Here is a 19,505-nt window from a genome sequence, read left to right as displayed (position 1 = left end):
TATTACTATATTTGTACATTTTTGACCTCTGAGTATCTGTATATATCATCACTCACGGCATTATTATACCTTACCTTTTTTGACAGTGGTTCTACCAAGTGGATTTATGTTCTTTTTTAAGATACCCTTATAGCTGTTTTTGGCACTCATCTCTGATTAAAGCAACTTGTATTTCCCTTATGTTTATGTTTTTTCCTTTATTTTGCAAGTTTGGTGACATTTCTCTTGTATATATTCACTGGCCGGCACAGGTTCAAGCCCAGAAAAGGGATTTTGACGTAGGAAAAATCTATTTCTGGGCGAGGGACCTGTGCCGCCCAGTGAACCCTCCCAGCTCCTCTCCCTTGGAGTCCCCAAACTTTGGGTGCTAAGGAGTTGGGTTCTGAGCGGATGCAGAGTTGGTGGTGCCGAGTGAGGTTGAACGGCTCTCCTCTATTGGGGTCTTTGTTGTGGATGAATCTAAATAGTGCGGGACCTCTGGATTATACGCCCAATTTTATACCGACACCAATAGGTGAGCGAGCTAGTTAACCTAGCACTCCTTTACATTTTTTCTCTGGTATATTTAGCAGTAAATTACCTAAGAATAAGTGCTAATAGGAGCTTATTCACTGGGCGGCACAGGTCCCTCGCACAGAAATAGATTTTTCCTACGTCAAAATCCCTTTTTTGGGCTCAAGCCATGACGTCCTAATGGAAGCATACCAGAGAATTAATGTATCTGTGGTTTTGTGTCAGTGCCTTAACCTTGGGACAATATTTCTACAGCCAAAAAGGGCCAATTGAGGCAAATGACGTTACCGTTATCCGTCATCATCACTAAGCATAACAATGTTAATGCTTCCTGCTCCCTGCAGGGAAGAGTCCTTTTTAGACGTTAGAAAAGGGCCTCAAGGTAGCATATAATGTATGAACAAACATAGGTATACACTGAGAATACAAACGGTCTCAAGGATTGTATATATTGTGGAACCAATATCAGTGTCCTCATTCATTGATTGTAAGCATACAATGATATGAGAAATACTTACATGAGTAAGTTAAGGAACTCTGGTATTTTACACATGCAATTGTTGGGCGAATTAGGATGCAACTGCATTTTAATAGACATTTATTCCTAATAAATGACTACATGCTAAATAAATGTAGCATGATAAGGAAATTATACGAGAGACATACACAGAAATTAATGTTCCCCTTTTTGAAAGGGGAAAATGATGAGTGCCACTCTCAAACTGAAAAAAAGCTCTTTTAACAAGACTTTTCTTTATAATTTCTGTACATGAAATAGTCTAACAACACTGTGTACTATGTACACACGGCACTAGTGGTATCCGTATAATTTCACACCTGAGATTCTGAACAGATTTAGTGTTACCTTGGCAACACTTATTCAAAGGGAGATCACACAAAAATTGCTGACCCCTTCTCCTTTTAATTGATAGTCCCAATCAATTTACTGTTCATCGCAGAGCTAGATGACAGGGTCCAAATAGCACCTACCGCCACCACATAATGCTTCAATCCATAGATTTGCTTAGTATAGTGTCTGTAAGACGCATTGGACAACCTCCTATCAGTAGGTGAACGAAGAGGCTGAAGTCCACACACTGAAAGGTTCAGTGATGAAGCAACTTTCCTCGGATCTTTTATCTGCAGGAGTACTGTCAGGATCAGCTCCGCAAAAAAGGTAGGTGAGCTTCGCCCTCAGTTGTAGGGATAGTTTGATCCAAAGTTTTCTCCCGTAAAGAGCTGTTCCTCCTGAAGTCTGAAGTTCTATGAAGATAGACCTTAGATGCTCTAGCAGACCTAGAGAGACATCTTCCTTCAGAGGGCAGATTCTCCAGGAGCCCCACCTCTTAGTAGGTAGGACGTCTTTAATGAGAAAGGTTAGATCAGAAAGAGTTGCAGTTCTCCCACTTAATGTGGCCCTCATCTCCGGATAGGGCCACTATTTCACTAACTCTAGTCCCAGAGGCTATAGCGAACCGAAAAAATAATCTTTTAGGCTAGATGCTTGAGGGAATAATCCTCATTGTTCACAGGTGAGGCATAATGTAGGACCTAGTCCAAAGACCATGAGATGGGCTTTAGTGGCATTGTGGGCCTAAGCCTGCACGTTATCGGAAAATTTATTAAAGATTTCAATCGTTAGATCCATTTAAAGGGCATATAGAAGAGGTCTAGTCGGGGCTGACTTGCACAGAGATAATGATCCATGGATCCAAAGATCCCATCAAGTGACCTCTCTCGCAAAGTCGGCCATACCCTTGGTGCTTACTCAAGGGTTTATATGGAGACAAGGCCCAAGAACTAGTGTTCTCATAGTATCTGTGGCGAAATTTCACCGGTTTACTAAGTTGCCCGATGTGCTGGGCGTGTCACAAGGCCTTAAGGGCTAGCCTCTCAAAACCATTCGGGAATTAAGTAGAATACGGCTAAATTTTAACAGATTTATTATAAAAATAATCATCTAACACGAGAGAAATATAAAAAATAAATCTTTACTTGACATACAAAGAGACACTTGACTTAATGAACATGTGCGTTACTGAAAAAAAAACTGTCCGCATCGGACTCAAGATTTTAGTGAGTTATCACGATAAAGGCCTTACCGAGACCTTTTTACGTATTTTACGAAACAACTCTGATCCCCTGGCACAAGGATCGATGAAATATTTACAGATACAAATTTTACACAACTCTAGCAAAAACTATATGGAAACCGACCTGGGTACACTAAGGGGAGAGAGAGAACAATTAGAACTTACTGTGGTTGGGGACGTCGGATCAAAGAGGCAGCCCCTGCTTCTGCAACCCCCGACGTCACCTTTTTCCCGCATTTTTTCCTGAACCTAAATTTCTAGATTGGATTTTTTTATCATGTTACAATAGAATGACGTTATTTTTCTTAATCTTAGATTACAAGTGGTTGATTTCTTTAGTCTCAGCGCCTCCCCTACCAGGCGGTTTCTCTTTTCGGTTCTAAACATTCTCGTCTTGAACGACATTCATTCGCCCGCGAGTTCTCTCCTCTCCCTCAAATTTGACGCAACGTAGGCGGAGTCAAATGGCGGGAATTTCGATTGATCAGTTCGAAATTCCCGACAGTATCCAAGGATACACTGCCTCCTTCCTCATAGGCCAATGTGCTGTCGGCCGCCAGACCCTGAATATAGGGGTGGACAGAGAAGGACAGGCAGAAGATTATGAGATTGTTTTCGGGCCCTTTTGCTTTACAAAACAATTTACTTTTCCCAAGAAGACTCGTATTGTCTTCTCGTTGACTAGACTTGTATTCTTCTAGGAATTCTATTTTGCCTTTAAAATCCCAGTCTTTTTCCCAACCATTAAGGGCAAGGAATTCATAAAATGAAGGGATCAGGTGTACTGTGATAAATCGAAGGCAGAAAACTTCTGAACCTCCTGGATAATCCTAGGTGCATAACTAGGACTAGCCTTAGCCTCAGTTCCTTCATTACAGGGAACGTGTTGTTCTTGGGCTTTCTGGGAGCCAACAGAGCCCCTCTTCCCTGGAAGGGTCTTAGCATGTAGAGAGCCTTCCGGAGGAAATTTGATGGGCTGAACAGGAATTCTAAGTCCATCATTTCTAATGTAGAGACATGATGTCTGTTACCTCCATTAGAGGGTCCTCGTATGGGACTAAATAACGAGATAGTATCTTGATAACGCTCGTGATGAAGAGAACGATCTGCAGCTCGGGGACTTGTCCCCTTCTGGGAGGGAATGGGTCTGCGTCCGTGTACCATTCCAACTCTATTGGGTTGAACCCGAGAAGAGCATCCGCTGTCACCTTGCGGATCACATATAAACGAGCTGCTGATAGGCGCCATTCCCTTAAGGAAGGGATGGCTAGCATTCCCTAATGAAATGAGACGTCCCTTATCCTCGACAGTTTCGACACCTCATTATCGCTTCGATGCCCCAGATCAACCTGAGGAGGTCCGATCTGTGTGGAGAGAGTTTATCCACCCATTACAGGGCTAAAATGGCCTACGGGTCCATGGCCTTTGGTCATTGTAGGGTAAGCGAAGAGGGAATGACCATCATTGGTCCTATTAGATCTCTTCGAGCGTTTGATGCGTATCTTCTCCAGCCTCTTAGCGCATCTTATAGTTGTGCACGTAGCACTGGGTCTGTCATCATCGTGAACTGGAGGGAGTTCGAAACTCCTCCCTGTTAGCGTCATGGAATCCTGACTGATTACAATAGTCTTTTGACAGACCTTGCAATCTCCTTTTACATCCCTAAGGGAAAAGGGGGCGTTAGGGTGACTACAGGTTTCAATGATTTTTTAAAACATTGAAGCCCCTAGGCTGGAGAGAATCGAGATTTCTTGAAGTTATTTGCATCCTCGATGTTCCGGGGCCGGATCATCTCCATGGATGCTCATAGACAGTCATTTCGGGTGCTGCCCACCCCAGCCTGTCGTCCAGGGCCATCGTTACCTGAACTCTTTCTAGGCTTGGTTTCGCTTGACTGTGTTTGCTAATTCCGTTAGGATCCTAGGACTGAAACTAGTCCAACGAGAATCTCGTCCAGGATATATGTTATCTCCTGTAACTTGGATCATAGGTAGGAGGGGAGGGGGTGACAGACTGGAAGTTGCTGATAGACATCTTCCAGGGCTGGCTAGATTGTCAACACCCCTTACTGAATAGGGTCCTTATGTTCAGAAGGATTAACATTCTGAACTTGCTGTTCTATTGGAACTTGTTGAGTGGCGCCAAGTCCAGAATGACTCAGAGTTTTCTTGAGTCTTTCATGTGAACACTAAACCGCCTTCATTGGAAATCGATGGACTCTACTTTCCTCACTGCTAGTATGCTCTAGAGCTCTAAGGTATACTCTTCTAGGGGTGATTTGAATATAAGAAGAGTTGAGGAAAGGATGGTGGAGGTATGTCCATTTCCAGGGATCGAAGGTCCGGCGAACCAGGAGGAACTTCCCTCCTACCAGAAGCGTCTGTTTGCTTCGCATGATCCGAAGGTGTATATATCTGACCGTCTGTGGAACAATGGTCATTGTAACTGTGGGATGCTGTCTAACATCCTAAGGAGAACTAAGAAACCCTTCCGTTCTCCTTTCAGGCCATACCTGACTGTTTGCCTATATCAGCTTTTCAGTGTTTCACTGTAATAGAAGATTCCTTTCTATTGTATAAAGCTTAGGATAAGTACGCTGGAAAAGAGGAGAGACACAGACGTGTAAATCCTTCCAGCCAACTGCTGCGGTCTTCCTAATTATTGATTCTAGGGCATCCCCTTTCAAGAAGGGGCCGATGGAAGATTCTAGTCCAAAAGGATAGAGTAGCGCCCTACATCTGGGGAATTAATAATGAGAATCAAGAGACTCATGAAGAATCAGCGTAAGGAAAAAAAAGGGGGGGGGGAGTGGATCCCCCAAATCAGGTAGGTCTCAGCAAGGGGTTGTGCTTAGAAGCACAACGTACTGGAAAACCATTCTATTGTATGGTTATGTACCAAAGGTTTCTGTCTGCGATATGGTCCTAAACTGCAGGTGTACAGGGTATCCTATACTCCTATACAACTGGCATGTCACCGTCAAGGCTAGTGCTTGGGGGTAAGTTAACTGGCACAATACTTCAGTACCGATATGGCTAGCAGGTCTTCGACATATTAGTGACTTGTCGGCTGTCAAAGGGTCGCTAACAGACGTCACACCATCCTAGCCAGTATTCAATGTGACTGGGTAGTGGTGAAAACTATACGCATAGTCAGCGGATCTCTGAACCAGAGGCGACTCCTAGGGCTGTCGGCAGCCAGCCGGTAATTGGCGGGCTGTCGATTGAAGGTATACCAACTCGGCTATTGACTGGGTGGTGACCAAGGGCACACTGCCGGCTCTTGGCGGTGGAGTCAGATGTGACAGTGAAACAATGACTGCTGTCGTTGATTTCACTACAAGGTGTGGCTTGATTGTGGAGTCTCTGCTCGGTGTTTGTCAGTCGGGGGTTTGAGTCCCGCTCAGACTCACCAATGCCGTCAGTGTCTGCAACCTCATCTTGAGAGGCAGGGTTGGGGGGGGGGGTTTAGACCTCAGAAACCTTTAAAAGGAGCACTAAATCGGCAGTTTTAGTAATTAAACCTGCATATATTATGTCCGTGAAAATACTCATCTTTATAACTGCAGAAGACTGCAATGCATCATCTGGTGTCCCTCCTGTAAGGAAGGGAGAACAGAAATGAGTACTTATTCAATTGATTATCGCATCTATAAACAATTTGCAAAATCGTCCCTTGACAAAATAGCTTAGGACAGAAAGCTAAAAGAGATAGTTGGAGACACATACCCGTGTATCCCCTGTGAGCCAATGCTGTTACTTCTCCTCAGTCTTAAGATAAGGAAATTCCTCCAGCCAAGGAATTCCCTTAAGAAAGGGGGTTCGAACACCTAGGTGTAAGGAAGTGTACATGCACTGTCCCCTTCTATGCTTAACGCTGTGATGTAAGGAGGATTGATACACAATCAGAGTATCGAAGGAATGTCATTCTTTTGAAATAGGAGCAGTAACAGCAGAAGCTTGCATCCAAGATATGTTGATTAGAGATTAAAAGACATATATTTGTGTATCCCAACCCATCTATTTGCTGTAACCTCCCTTACAATATTAAATCAGGAAGTTTCCTAAACAGGGAAACTCAGGGATAAGGGCTCTCCCCTTTAGGGGTTAGAGGCGTCACACCACCGGCCCTTTACGAAATTTAATATTGCAGGGTAAATAGAAACTGATTTCAAATCAGAATATTGATGAAATATTATTCCATCAATATAGAATTGGGTTCAGCAAATATCTAGACAGGGACACCCAATATATATCGAAAATAACTACTAGTATAATCTATACGTTAGTTATCCATCTGCCGTATTTACTACACCACAAATATACTGACTACCTATATACAGTAGACCTATACCGTAGTTCAGCCAGCAGAAAATAAAAGACATATACTTATGCATCCCAACCAATCTATTTGCTGTGACCTCACTTACAATATTAAATCAGGGAAACTCAGGGATAAGGGCTCTCCCCTATAGGGGTTAGAGGTGTCACACCACCAGCCCATTACGAAATTCAATATTGCAGGGTAAATGGAAACTGATTTCAAATCAGAATATTGATGAAATATTATTCCATCAATATAGAATTGGGTTAAGCAAATATCTGGGCAGGGATACCCAAGATATATTGGAAATAACTACTAGTATAACATATACGATAGTTATTCATCTGCCGTATATACTATACTGCAATTATACTGATTACCTGTATAGACATATACTGTAGTTCAGCCGGCATATTGCCGGATTACCTAGCTATTGCCGGAGCATCTAGCAAGCTAGAAAAGAGAGAGAGAGAGAGAAAGCATGGAGTGAAGGCTATCTATTACTGTATATGTCTACAGTAATAAAAGATGTAAAAGTCTAATTTTACTGCCTTTCTCCGAAAAGAAGGTTCACTTCCATTTAGCCACAGTACTATTGTCGGCTTACTACTGTAGGCCAGCCTCCGGCAGCACGAGTACAGTCGGCATTCTACCTACTGAGTCAGTATCTACTGCCGGCCAGAACAAAACGCCGACAACAGAAACTGTGACTAGCAGTTCAAGGGAGAACTGGAGAACCTTGGTGACGAAAGGGATCTCCCATCCACAGGCGCTGGAAGCCGGCAGTCGGCAGTCGCCAACAGCTGACGGCTGAGGAGGGGGGGGGGGGTCTGGGTGGCTCCGGCAACCCACCGGCAATGTTAAGGTTGCAGGACTCCAGCACAGGAAAGACAATGGCTCGGCCATCGTAAAAGAACAGAGAGGGGAGGGGAAAGGGTCCTATATGAGGTATAGGAGGGACCGGCAATGTTGCCGGATCTACACACCTTGAAGAAACTCTGTTTCAGTACTGGCACAACCACAAGTGGCAGGAGAATCATTTATCCTCCAGCTTAGGAGGTGCTAATACAGTTAAGGGGACGGAAGCTCATGTCGTTCCTCTCAACAAGGGAGAAACAGAGTTCCAAAGCCGGCGCCATCCTAGGCCACAAGAGTATACGACTCTATAGCCTAGGGTCGGCGAGCATAAGACTAGTCTACTAGACCACAGGGAGAAGGTGGCGGCAACATTCGACCACTTCAGGTGTAGTCTAGGGAGGGCTAGCCTCCTATGCCGGCAGTTCTGCCGGCAGGGGAATGCAATCACCCCGCCAACCGACTGCCGACAATGACTAAATACTCTGAGGTTCTGATCGAATCCCAAAACTTGCCGTTAAGGGGATCTGCCGGTTTCCGACTTTTTTAACGACAGGTTGTTGATATATAGGGGGTTTGTTAAAGGATATTGTGTGGAACTTTTAGGGAATTTTTCTTTGTTCAGTGACCTTAGGTTTTGTGACGCCAGAGCTTTTTTCGGCCAAAAATGGCCATTTTCAAAATGCATCTCCTCCTTTGATTTTGGGTTTTAAGGGATGAGATTTGAACCATGTATAAAACACATATGGACCTTCGATTTAAAGCCGGGGATTTTTTATTTATCAATTATTTTTCAAGATATGAATTTTTTTTTTTTATGAAATTTTCCCGGAAAAATTACAGGAAAAAAATTTGCCAAAAATCAGAAACTCAAAATATCAAAAATCCCCGGCTTTTTTTTAATCTACCATGTTTCCCCATATTATATATGAAATTACATTAAGATTGGTCCAATACTAAGGGAGGAGATACATTTTGAAGGTGAAAAACTTATGTTTTGAGAAACGGGCCTTCAAAGTTTTAGGTACATAAAAAAAAAAGTAAAAGACTGTGTTACCATTAATTTTATGTTTTTTTTTTTTTTAGTATTAACTGTATTTCAAATATTATTTTTAATGTCTATTGCTTTAATGCAAAAGTATTATGAATAGAAATATTAATCAATTGATTATCTTTGTGCCTAAGACATATTATAAATTTGGTTTTGTAAATTGGAGCCTTCCTTCCTTCTGTAGAAATCGGTGGGCATTTTGCAGGTTCTGAAATAATTTTCCCTCTGCATTTAGGACATATCTTTTTTATTAGTGTCTCAAATCCATCCCTTGCCAAATGGATTCTCGGAATTACTTTGCATCTACAATTCGGTATTTGTGATTCAAGTAATTTTTCAAGTCTTGCTTCACTTATTATTATCATTTTATTTTCACTATCGTTGATAATATCAGCCTCCGATCCACTGCATTCTTCTTCTAAAATATCTTTGCCCTTTAGCAGTGATGAACGAATAGAGAGACGATTAGGGGTGGATGTGGTTGGTCTCTGGCCAGCAGTGATGTTAGCGTGCGCCATTTGCTGCGCGGCCCCTCTCTCTCTCTCTCTCTCGTTGTCGCTTCATTCCCCTCTATGGCATTAGTTTCTTGAATTCTCTGTTCTACTTCTTCGATGGCTATATCAAATTGGCGTTTCCGCATTCTAGAAGCATGAAGTGAACTCTTGCGGCTTTTAGGCATGGTGAAAAACTAAAAACACCGCAGAAAAAAAAGAGAGTTCAGTCAAGGCTAACGAGCATGAAAAAATGCGACCTTATTACATGAGGATTTATAGGCAACTGAGCCTCATGACTCATGATGGGTGTTTTGTCTTGTCTAGTTATAACCAGAAAGGTGCCAATTAGGATATTATTGACATTATATATTTCATTTCAAAGAAAGTTTTTGTAACATATATCACAAAAACTATACCAGACTAAATAATTTGCGCTACTGGTGTTTTCTGTGTATAAAGTTGTTACATTTCAGGCCATAACTAGAAAAGTAAGGCGAATTTTAGCATAATACTTCGTGCACACATTCTTGAATGCTCTACGAAGCCATAGAATTTTTTTCAGAAAATCGAATATGTTTCATATTTTTTCGGTATTTTAGGCGGCCGATCCCCTTAAGGGATGAGACAGAAAACTCTAGGTTAGTCATGCCTGAATTTGAAATTCAAGGCCGACGCAGAGAGTTGTAGCCTAAGGCTACTCTCAGAGGGAAGAGAGATTACCCATAAATCTCTAGTAAGATTAATAACGGTTAATATAATTCCAGGAGATATCGATCTCCAGGAATGATAACCAATACACAAGGGTAACCGGGGAAAATGACAAAAGTATATGTTGTCTAGGTTATGTTACCCAGACAAGACGAGATTTTGGTTACCTAAATCACCAAAACTCTGACATATACGATCGCCACGGAAAAAGGAAAAATATGCTTATTGATATCTTTACAATATATAATGCCTAAATAGCTTTCATAATAATGATTAAGCTATTTACACAGGAATATCGTTCTGCTAACTGAATAGCACATGTACAAAGAACGACAGAGCCATGGCGACACCGGCGATCGGCTAAGATCCGCACACAATAAATACACAAATTCATTGTGAGGCTGGAACTAAATCACATTTTGTAAAGAATCAATACTCAACTTTTTGGATGGAGAAAGAAGCCGTAGAAGCATAAAGATTCCTAGAAATCGATCGAAAATGTCAGATCGACAGGGAACACCACCGTAGCGAGTCGCTACAGATAAAGGAATGACCGCCAGAGAGAGTTGGCGCGGTTGTCGATACGATTGTAGTAGGGGAACCAGGGTAATCTTTGTTGCGGTTACCCTTCTATTCTGCCACGTATTTCCCCTCGAGGCGTAAAGGCTATTTGGGGTGCAGATTGCCATGTGACGTGTCAAGAATACGTCCCCTGATGATGTACGATACCCTTGAGAGTAATCTTAAAGGTACTCGCTCCAGAAGTTAGAATTCTGTGAAACCTTTGGTTTGATTCTCTGGGAATATCACTGTAGTCATATATACCCTTCGGAAGCTACTAAAGGAACCTTCCATTAGGACGTCATGGCTTGAGCCCAAAAATATGTTAAACTGTTTCTTTTTTCACAGTCATATTACGAATTTACGTTAACAGAATGTAAAACTACATTTTTGTCAATATCCTCTGCTTGCAAGTCAGTCTCTCCGGGAACAAGAAGAGATTTCAGAGAAGGGAAAGAGCTTCAAGTGAATTTCTCAATAGGAACCAATCCCATCAGGATCTACACTTGGATCCAGATCCTTCCTCATTTATGATTATAGCAGATTTGTCAGTATTTGTGTCTAGGTTAAGCATTATATTTTACAAAGGTGCGAGTCTTTTCTGCCATATTGTCATCTTTGGAGATCCTCCCTGTGCTCAGATGATTGGTAGGTGTTGTGTAATCGGTGGCTTCTTGCCGACAGTCTTCCATTTAGCTCTAGTTTCATTAAAAGCGAGCAAACTACATAACCTATCTTATCTTTTTTCACCCAAAAGTTCTGTCATTTACTTTCATTACAAAATTTGCAGCTAAGATCCAAAATGCTGCTACTAATAATATCAGATTTGACTTTTATAATATCAGCACTAAAGGAAGTATGGTTTGCTACTTTGTCCCATAAGGGCAGTTTGCTTATACCTTAAGAGGACTGTTTCCTACTGCCTGTCCTTCCCTATCATGTTTATTAGCACAAGTCAAACAAGAAGGGAGGGTCTGAGATCGCAATCCCTTTCTGGTTTTGAGAAGTGGTTATGAGGGCTTATATCTTAAGGAGAACCATCGAATGAGTCCCCTACCAAAGCCCATAACTTTTGTGTTTTTGCCACAAACTTAGCATTTGGCAATAACCACTCGGTAGACACTGATAGAGAGTCTATTAATAGAGCTTTCAAATCCTTGGGAGACATGATTACTGTGGCAACTCCAACGGCTCACAATATTCATGGGCTAGCCACAACCATAGCTTTCTGTAATCCCTAAAATCCACCTTTTTGTAACAAGTGATTTGACTCTTTCTTTCATCACTCGAGGAGGAGACTGTTGATTTAGTGGATTTACTACTATGTCCTGTTGGGGCAGTGAGTCTCTATTTGATAAAGTCTATACTTTGTGTTTCCGGTGTCTCTAATCTATTTGTCAAGATTGGACGAAAGGAGAAAAGAGTAACAGAAAGTACCATTTCTCTTTGACTGCTAGAGACTATTGTGAGGTTTATAAAGCCTTTGGGAGAAGCGTCTTCCATGGCCTCTTCCAGGGCTCGTGACATCCGTGGTCGTGTCACAAACATTGTTTTCCACAAGAACCACCCAGCGCTTACAAGACGCAAGACACCTGCACTCTAGGCCCCGTAGTGGCTGTCCAATAGTCAATGTAGAAACTATGCTTCTGCGGAACAATTATCCTAGTGTCAACTCATCTGTTACTTATTAGTACTTAATGCCAAGTGTAAGTAACATTTCGCCCCATCCTAATTCTCGTGGCCTTGGGAGTATCAGCAGGTGAGGACATTTTGAATCAAACCTTATAGAATATTACTATGATTTTGTAATACATATGATAGTCAGTTTCAAAGCATTTTACTTTTTTTGTTGAACAGGGATAACACAATTGAGTATTTAGGTTTGCCCCTACCTCGTATCAGGGCCAGACTCTGGGCCGAGGGTCAAACAGACGGCCTTTTCCTGCCATTGGGACTCCCTCCCACCTAAGGAAGACTCCCTATTAAAATGACTCGTGTTTTATAGCTAGGAAAAATACAAATTATATTTTTGAGATTTGTAGTTTATCTTCCCTAATTGATACTGATATACTGTACAATAAAAATTATGAATTTTCCCCTGCACAATACTAAATACACAATTCAAGCAAGATGTCCTCAAAATAAGTTGTCATTGCATTGACGACGGAATGACCATTTCATCGACGCTTAGCGCAATGACGCTGAAGTTAGAAAAGTGTCGCAATGATGTTGCCGCAAATACATCGTCGCAAATTAAATTTTGCGCCTGTTTCCCCTTAATGCTAAATTTCCTGTGTAATTAGCCCAAATTAATTATTGAAATGAAATCCAATAATAACTGTGAATGTGATTATTCTAATACTGTAATTGTAGTCTGATTCTTAGATTTCTTGCAGCACAAAATTTGAAAAAATTGAAATTTCATCTAATCAGCTTTAGTACCAATTTCATCTTATTTTGGTTTCTTGATTTGTTTTCCAGGGGACTTCTCGAGAGAGAGAGAGAGAGAGAGAGAGAGAGAGAGAGAGAGAGAGAGAGAGAGAGAGAGAGAGAGAGAGAGAGAGAGAGAGAGAGAGAGAGAGTGGAATATACTTAACTGATAACTACTTCTATTTAAATCATTCAATTTATTTATTATATGATTTATACCCTATTAGGCTAATACAGTAGTTTATAGATTGTAGTTTAAGTTTGTACTACTGTGATACTATGATACAGTGATTAGAGGTTTTTGCTTCCTCAAAATAAGCTAACCTGAAGAAATTTGTTTATGATGAAAAAATGTAGTATTATAAATTATGAAATAATATTTTTCACCTGTAAGTTTATAATAATACATGCTCCAAGTAACAGTTAAACAGGTTATATGAAACATTTGAATTAGTCAGGATCATCAGTGGGTTTTTTTTCTTCAAATCATTGTTTCATTTAATTAAAGTATAGTTTTTATTATGATAAAGTGATTAGCTATTTGAGTGTGTTTTGTTGTTGACTGTACTGAACTTGCTAACAGCTGATAACATTTCTAAAGAATCTTATTTTCCTTTACAGAAGTCCTTCGTTCAGGATGTCGAATCCCACTTACAGACTGTCTCCCTCTTGTCGCTGAAGACTCCAACGAAGTTACGGTAGATTTACTCAGGCAACACATCTGAGTGGCCCAGTTGAACCAGTGGGCCAATTTGTGCTTTTCAAGATTAATGCTTTTTCATTTAACATAGCGTTTAATGGTCTTAAGAGAACTAAAGTAGTGTAGTTTGTACTTATGAAAAAAATATTGCAGTACATGTAACATTAGATTTTGTGAAAGCAGGTAAAAAGTATTACTGTGTAAGGTCGTAAAGTCTAATAGATCTTATAGTTTAAAAACTGTTCCGGATAGTTAGGTTGGTAGCGTCATGGGCTTCAGTTTCAGAGGTTCCGAGTTCGCGTCCATGCTAGGATGTGGATAGTGTGAAACCTTCTACCGGGGGGGTACTCCCCAGGGTGCCGCCTGGGGGAGAGGTTAGAGGGGGCTAGTGATAGTCCCTGCTGGCTTATGGTCACCAGAGGAGAATGATGTAGATAGCCTCAGGGGGGACCTAAAACCCCCAACTTTTTTTTTTTACTTTATTTAACAAATAGCATCTAAAGTTCAATGTGATTTACCTTATTTTTTGCTCTTTTCATTAGAAATTATTTGGCATCATGTTCCTCATGCGGTATTATACTATTTTATAAGTCCTCAGCTTATAAACTTAAAAGGTGCTAAGAAGCTGTTTGTAAGTTGATTTTTTTTTTTTATAATTTCACCCAACTCACACGCCTACAATTTAAAGCTGCAAAAGTCAACAAATAGACCCGTTTCATGTTGCAAATGTCGTTTTGCGCACTCTATCAAATTGTATAATGTTATATTACAGAATTTCATTATGAACTTTTTATACAATATCTCGGATTTATGATTTCAATTGGTTTTGTGTTCGTATTTCCAAGTGTTTGTAAGCCGAGGACCATCTGTGTTTTGATAATATTGTTAATAAGCAGGACACATTTACATTTTTGTGAAACCTTATTGTTTAAAAACAAATTTCAGTTGATATATTGTAGAAAGTTTCTGTTTTCATTATTGCATTTTAGTCACAGCAAAAGATTTTTAACTGAGAAAGAATAATTTGATAAAGTCAAAGCAGTTTCATATCATGATAAATTTAATCCAAAGACAAATGATCTGGTTTGTATTTCGCTTGAGAATAATTGTAGCTGAATAGGTCACTATTTTTCTAATAATTCTCCAATTATTTTGAGCGTCGCTTATTCTATCTTTCATATGTGATAGGAAAAGGACTTGTCCTAGTATGCTAAGATCCTGTAAATGTGTTCTGCCTGTTAACAATTACTGTAGGTTTGATATTGTACTGCTGCAGCAGTGGCCAAGATCTCATTCATTCGTAAGAGTCCTTGTAGTTTTCATACTCCTGTAAGGAGTATATATATAATATTATTATTATTATTATTATTATTATTACTTGTTAAGCTACAACCATAGTTGGAAAAGTAGGATGCTATAAGTCCAAGGGCTTCAACAGGAAAAATTGACCGGTGAGGAAAGGAAATTAAGAAATGAACTACGAGAGATGTTCAAGAATAATAACATCAAAATAAATCTTTCATATATAAACTATAAAAACTATAAAAGAGGAAGAGAAATAAGATAGATCATTGTGCCCAACTGTACCATTAAGCAAGAAAACTGTATCCTAAGTCAGTGGTAGACCATGGTACAGAGGTTATGGCACTACCCAAACCATTGTTCTATAGAACAATGGTTTGATTGTGTAGTTTCCATCTCCTAGAAGAGCTGCTTACCATAGCTAAAGAGTCTCTTCTACCCTTACCAAGAAGAAAGTAGCCACTGAACAATTACAGGGCAGCAGTTAACCCTGTGAGAGAGAAGAATTGTTTGGTAATCTCTGTGTTGTCAGGTGTATGACAGAGGAGAATGTGTATAGAATAGGCCAGAGTATTCAGTTTATGTGTAGGCAAAGAAAAAATGAGCCATAACAAGAGAGAGGGATCCAATGTAGTACTATCTGGCCAGTCAAATGACCCAATAACTCTCTAGAGGTAGTGTCTCAACGGGAGGATGGTGCCAACATACTACTGTACTTATTAAATCAAGAGGAGTTTTTCCATTACTTAAGGTCTTTACAGTATTCCCCATTTCTTTAACATTGTGTTGGCAGTGGTTTTGGGGTTTTTTAATCTGGCTTTGGAAATCACTAATAATGGAATAAGTCGGTGTTTAGTTTTCCAGTTCCGTTCTTTAACGTGATCTCAACTGGAATTAAAAGTGCTCACTTTTCTCTTAAGGGGTGCATGGTTTCAGAACCTAGTTACAGAACTTGGATGGGAGGAACTGTTACAGATCACCAACAAGGGGTTAAGTACACTGTCTTCTGTACTGTGCATACGTATACACGTACAGTACACTGCGTACATACCTTTTACAGCTTGTATTGGCTTGTAGTCGATTTCTCTGAAGATCTTTCAAAATTAGTTCGTAGGAAAAAGGTTTTATATGTTGGATAAATTATCAACTGTCATTGGACAGTCTAATTATGATAGATAAAAGAAATCCTTCACAGTTCTAAAGGTTTTTTCAGTTACATATGTCATCTTGGAATGACAATACTGTACTGTACTTTGGGATATTTTGTCATCAGAAAAATTTCTCCCTTTTTGTCCAAATTTCTGGCATTGTAATCTGGCTTGTTAATATTTTGCCAATTTCAGCTTTAGTGGCAAAAATATAACCAGCTTGTCGCAGAATTAGGTTTGCTTAGTGTGTATCTAAATTTTTATTTTATTTTATTTTTGCACTTTCAAAGAGAAGGCAAAATAGATAGATTATAAACTGACCAAAATATCCAAAAGTACGTATGGTACATTCTTACTGACTTCCGTAAGTTTGAACAGGATTCCTCCTTGGGAACTGGTTCCTATATCTGTATGAATGCAGGGAGGTATAGAATTTAAGAAGACCTTCAATATCAGTTTATAAGACATTATTCTTATTTTCAGAAGTTTATTAAAAAATACATGAAGAGTCTCCAACATGAAACTTTCTATCCATTTATTATTATTAGCTAAGTTACAACCCTAGTTGCAAAAGCAGCCTGCTATAAGTCCAAAGGCTCCAACAGGGAAAATGGTCATGAGAAAAGGAAATAAGAAATCCGATAGAATATTGTGCCTGAGTGTACCTTCAAGCAAAAGAACTCTAACCCATGACTATGACATCACCCATGACCAGAGAACAAGGGTTTAATTTCCTCCTAGAAGAGCCTCTTACCATAGCTCTTCTACCCTTACCAAGAGGAAAGTAGCCACTGAACAATTACAGTGCAGTATGTAATCCATTGAGTGAAGAATTTTTAGGTTATCTTATTGTTGGCAGTTGTATGAGGAAAGGAAAATGTGTAAAGAATAGGCCAGACTATTTGGTGTACATATAGGCTAAGGAAAAATGTGTAACCAGAGAATAAGTTATCATCAAAGAAGACAAATTCTATAGAACTTTGAATAGATTATTGTAACATTTATATATGTTACACATAAAGGTATTTACATTCTGTACCTTTAAATGCATCTCAGGAATTGTGTGACATTGGCAATTTGTGAGTACAGTTTTCCAGAGTTTTTTTTTTTACATTGAAGTTACAATGTTTTTTCTCTGGTTTTTAATCTGACCTCACAAATTGCCAATGTCATACAAGTTCAGGATATGGTCAGATAAGGAGTGTCATTCACATAAACTATCTGGACCTGTTAGCAGTATTCAAGGAAGTTTGGGCTTAGGAGTTACGCTGCCGCAGTCTCCTACATTCAGCACCAAGTCTCTTTCTGGAGGCGACAAGATCTTCACTGTTGTATAGACTTTGACACTTTTTACTCATGCTGTTGTAGAGTTGATATTATTATGATTATTTTTGCTAACTAAGCTACAAACGTAGTTGGAAAAGCAGGATGCAAGAAGCCCAAGGGCTCTATCAGGGACAAATAGCCCAGTAAGGAAAGAAAATAAACAAACTACAAGTGAAGTAATGAACAATTAGAATAGCATATTTTAAGAACAGTAACAGCATGAAAGTAGATCCTTCGTGAATAAACTATAAAGAGAGAGATGTCAGCTTGTCTAGCATAAAAACATTGGCTACAAGTTCTACCAATTCAAATACCCAATTAGGAAGATCATTCCACAACTTGGTCACAGCTGGAATAAAACTCATAATATTGTGAAGTATTGAGCCTCATGAGAGAAGGCCTGACTTTTAGAATTAGCTGCATACCTAGTATTATGAGCCGGATGGTACTGTCCTGAAAGATCTGAATGCAAAGGATAATCAGAATTCGGAGGTCTATTTAGGTCTTTGACAATTAGTTCATAGTGGAAAGGCTGCAATAATATTAGATAGATCATGAACAGTGGCTCAATGGAAACATGGATGGAGAGCCTATGTAGGACAGTTTCAGAAATCCTTTAAAATTCAAAAGCGATTTCTGTGTAGGTGGTTCCAAGTATGTCTTCCCAGAATGATGATGTATTATTGCTTACTGCCCTAAGTAGGATGTAAAGGGTTATCTTAGGGAACAGATTTATAAATCTGTAGGTGCTGTACAAAATTCTTCATTATTGGATTTGTAATTTCAAAATATGATGTTCCCTTGTATGCAGTAGTGTGTTGAACAATGGGATTGTTTCTGTACTGCTGTTTTGAACAAACTTATATTCTCTAATCAGTTTGCCAGTTGGCCTGATAAAGTATTATGATTTTGGTTTCAACTTAAGTGTGCTCCCTTTAAGATTCTACTTCTAAAGTGGGATGTTATTCCCTTTGGATAATTTGCCTAGAAGGGCTACTTAACTTTTAAAAATGTCATCACTGAAAGGACTTACGTTTTGCTCCATAAAAGGTATTTTGATGAAGGAAAAATCTATTTCTGGGCGAGGAACCTGTGTCACCCAGTGAAATGCTCCTTATAGCACCATTTCAAAGGTATAAATACTGATAAATATACCAGAGAAAAAAGTTGCTTGGAATGCCAGGAATATATCCAGCTCGCTCACCCCTAAAGGGTGTCGGTATTAAAACTGGGGTGAGTGATACCACTACCAGAGATCCCTCTCCAATTAGACTTCTCCCTCCTCAAAATCCCCTGTTACTACAAGGTGTCGTTCACTACAGCTACTGCCCCCCCCCCCTACTACCACCACTACCTATCCTTCTCCCATCATTCCTTGTTAGCACCTGTGAGCTTTCGGACGTGTTTTTCGTGGCTCTGTGTTGTTTTGTTTGTGAAGATGTCGGGCGTTTTGGAGATCCATGCTCCCAAATTGAGTATTGTGTTTGTCTGTTTGGGATTTCTAGGTGGCGACGCACGTTCGTTCAGTAACCTTGTTGGGTTTTGTCTCAGCCACTTTGTTGACGCTCCCTTGCGGGTGTGTATGCGGTCTTTTGGTGTCGCTTCCTCAGGATCTCTTTGTTTTGTGGGACTTTCTATTAGTTCCTTTTAATGAATTATCTTCGAAAGTACGCTTTCCTTTCTTCAGGGAGATTTGGTGTCGGCCAATTGCTGTACCACACAATAGCAACTTGGTTTCTGTCTAACCCAGTGATAAAGTATCAATTTAAAGTTGGTTTGTATTTATGAAACACCAGTTAGTTTATAAAATAGATATTTTGTATTTTTAGGCTTGATTATATAGAGTAATTCTCTTTTATATTATCTTTGGACAGAAAGGAGTTTAATCTCTGATTTTATTTGATAGATTTGTATCTTGAAAGTTTAAGGAAATTTTTCAGTCTTGTTCCAAATGTGAAGTTTAGATTTTAATGACCTTAACATTCTTTTGCATATACACTA

At 39.8% G+C, this 19,505-nt stretch overlaps 1 long non-coding RNA gene across 1 annotated transcript in view; it reads left to right on the top strand.

Moving 5' to 3' along the window:
• Positions 1 to 14,884, top strand: part of LOC137640475 (uncharacterized) — a 93,519-nt gene extending 78,635 nt beyond the window's left edge. The window contains exon 6 of the long non-coding RNA XR_011044359.1: positions 13,650 to 14,884. This is a non-coding gene — a long non-coding RNA (uncharacterized lncRNA). The remainder of the gene's footprint in view (positions 1 to 13,649) is intronic.
• The last annotated feature ends 4,621 nt before the right edge of the window (positions 14,885 to 19,505 follow it).

This window comes from Palaemon carinicauda, chromosome 5 (assembly GCF_036898095.1).
Source record: "Palaemon carinicauda isolate YSFRI2023 chromosome 5, ASM3689809v2, whole genome shotgun sequence".
NCBI lineage: Eukaryota > Metazoa > Arthropoda > Malacostraca > Decapoda > Palaemonidae > Palaemon > Palaemon carinicauda.
Note: the sequence above shows the minus strand (reverse complement) of the source record. Positions and strands in the feature narration are given on the sequence as shown.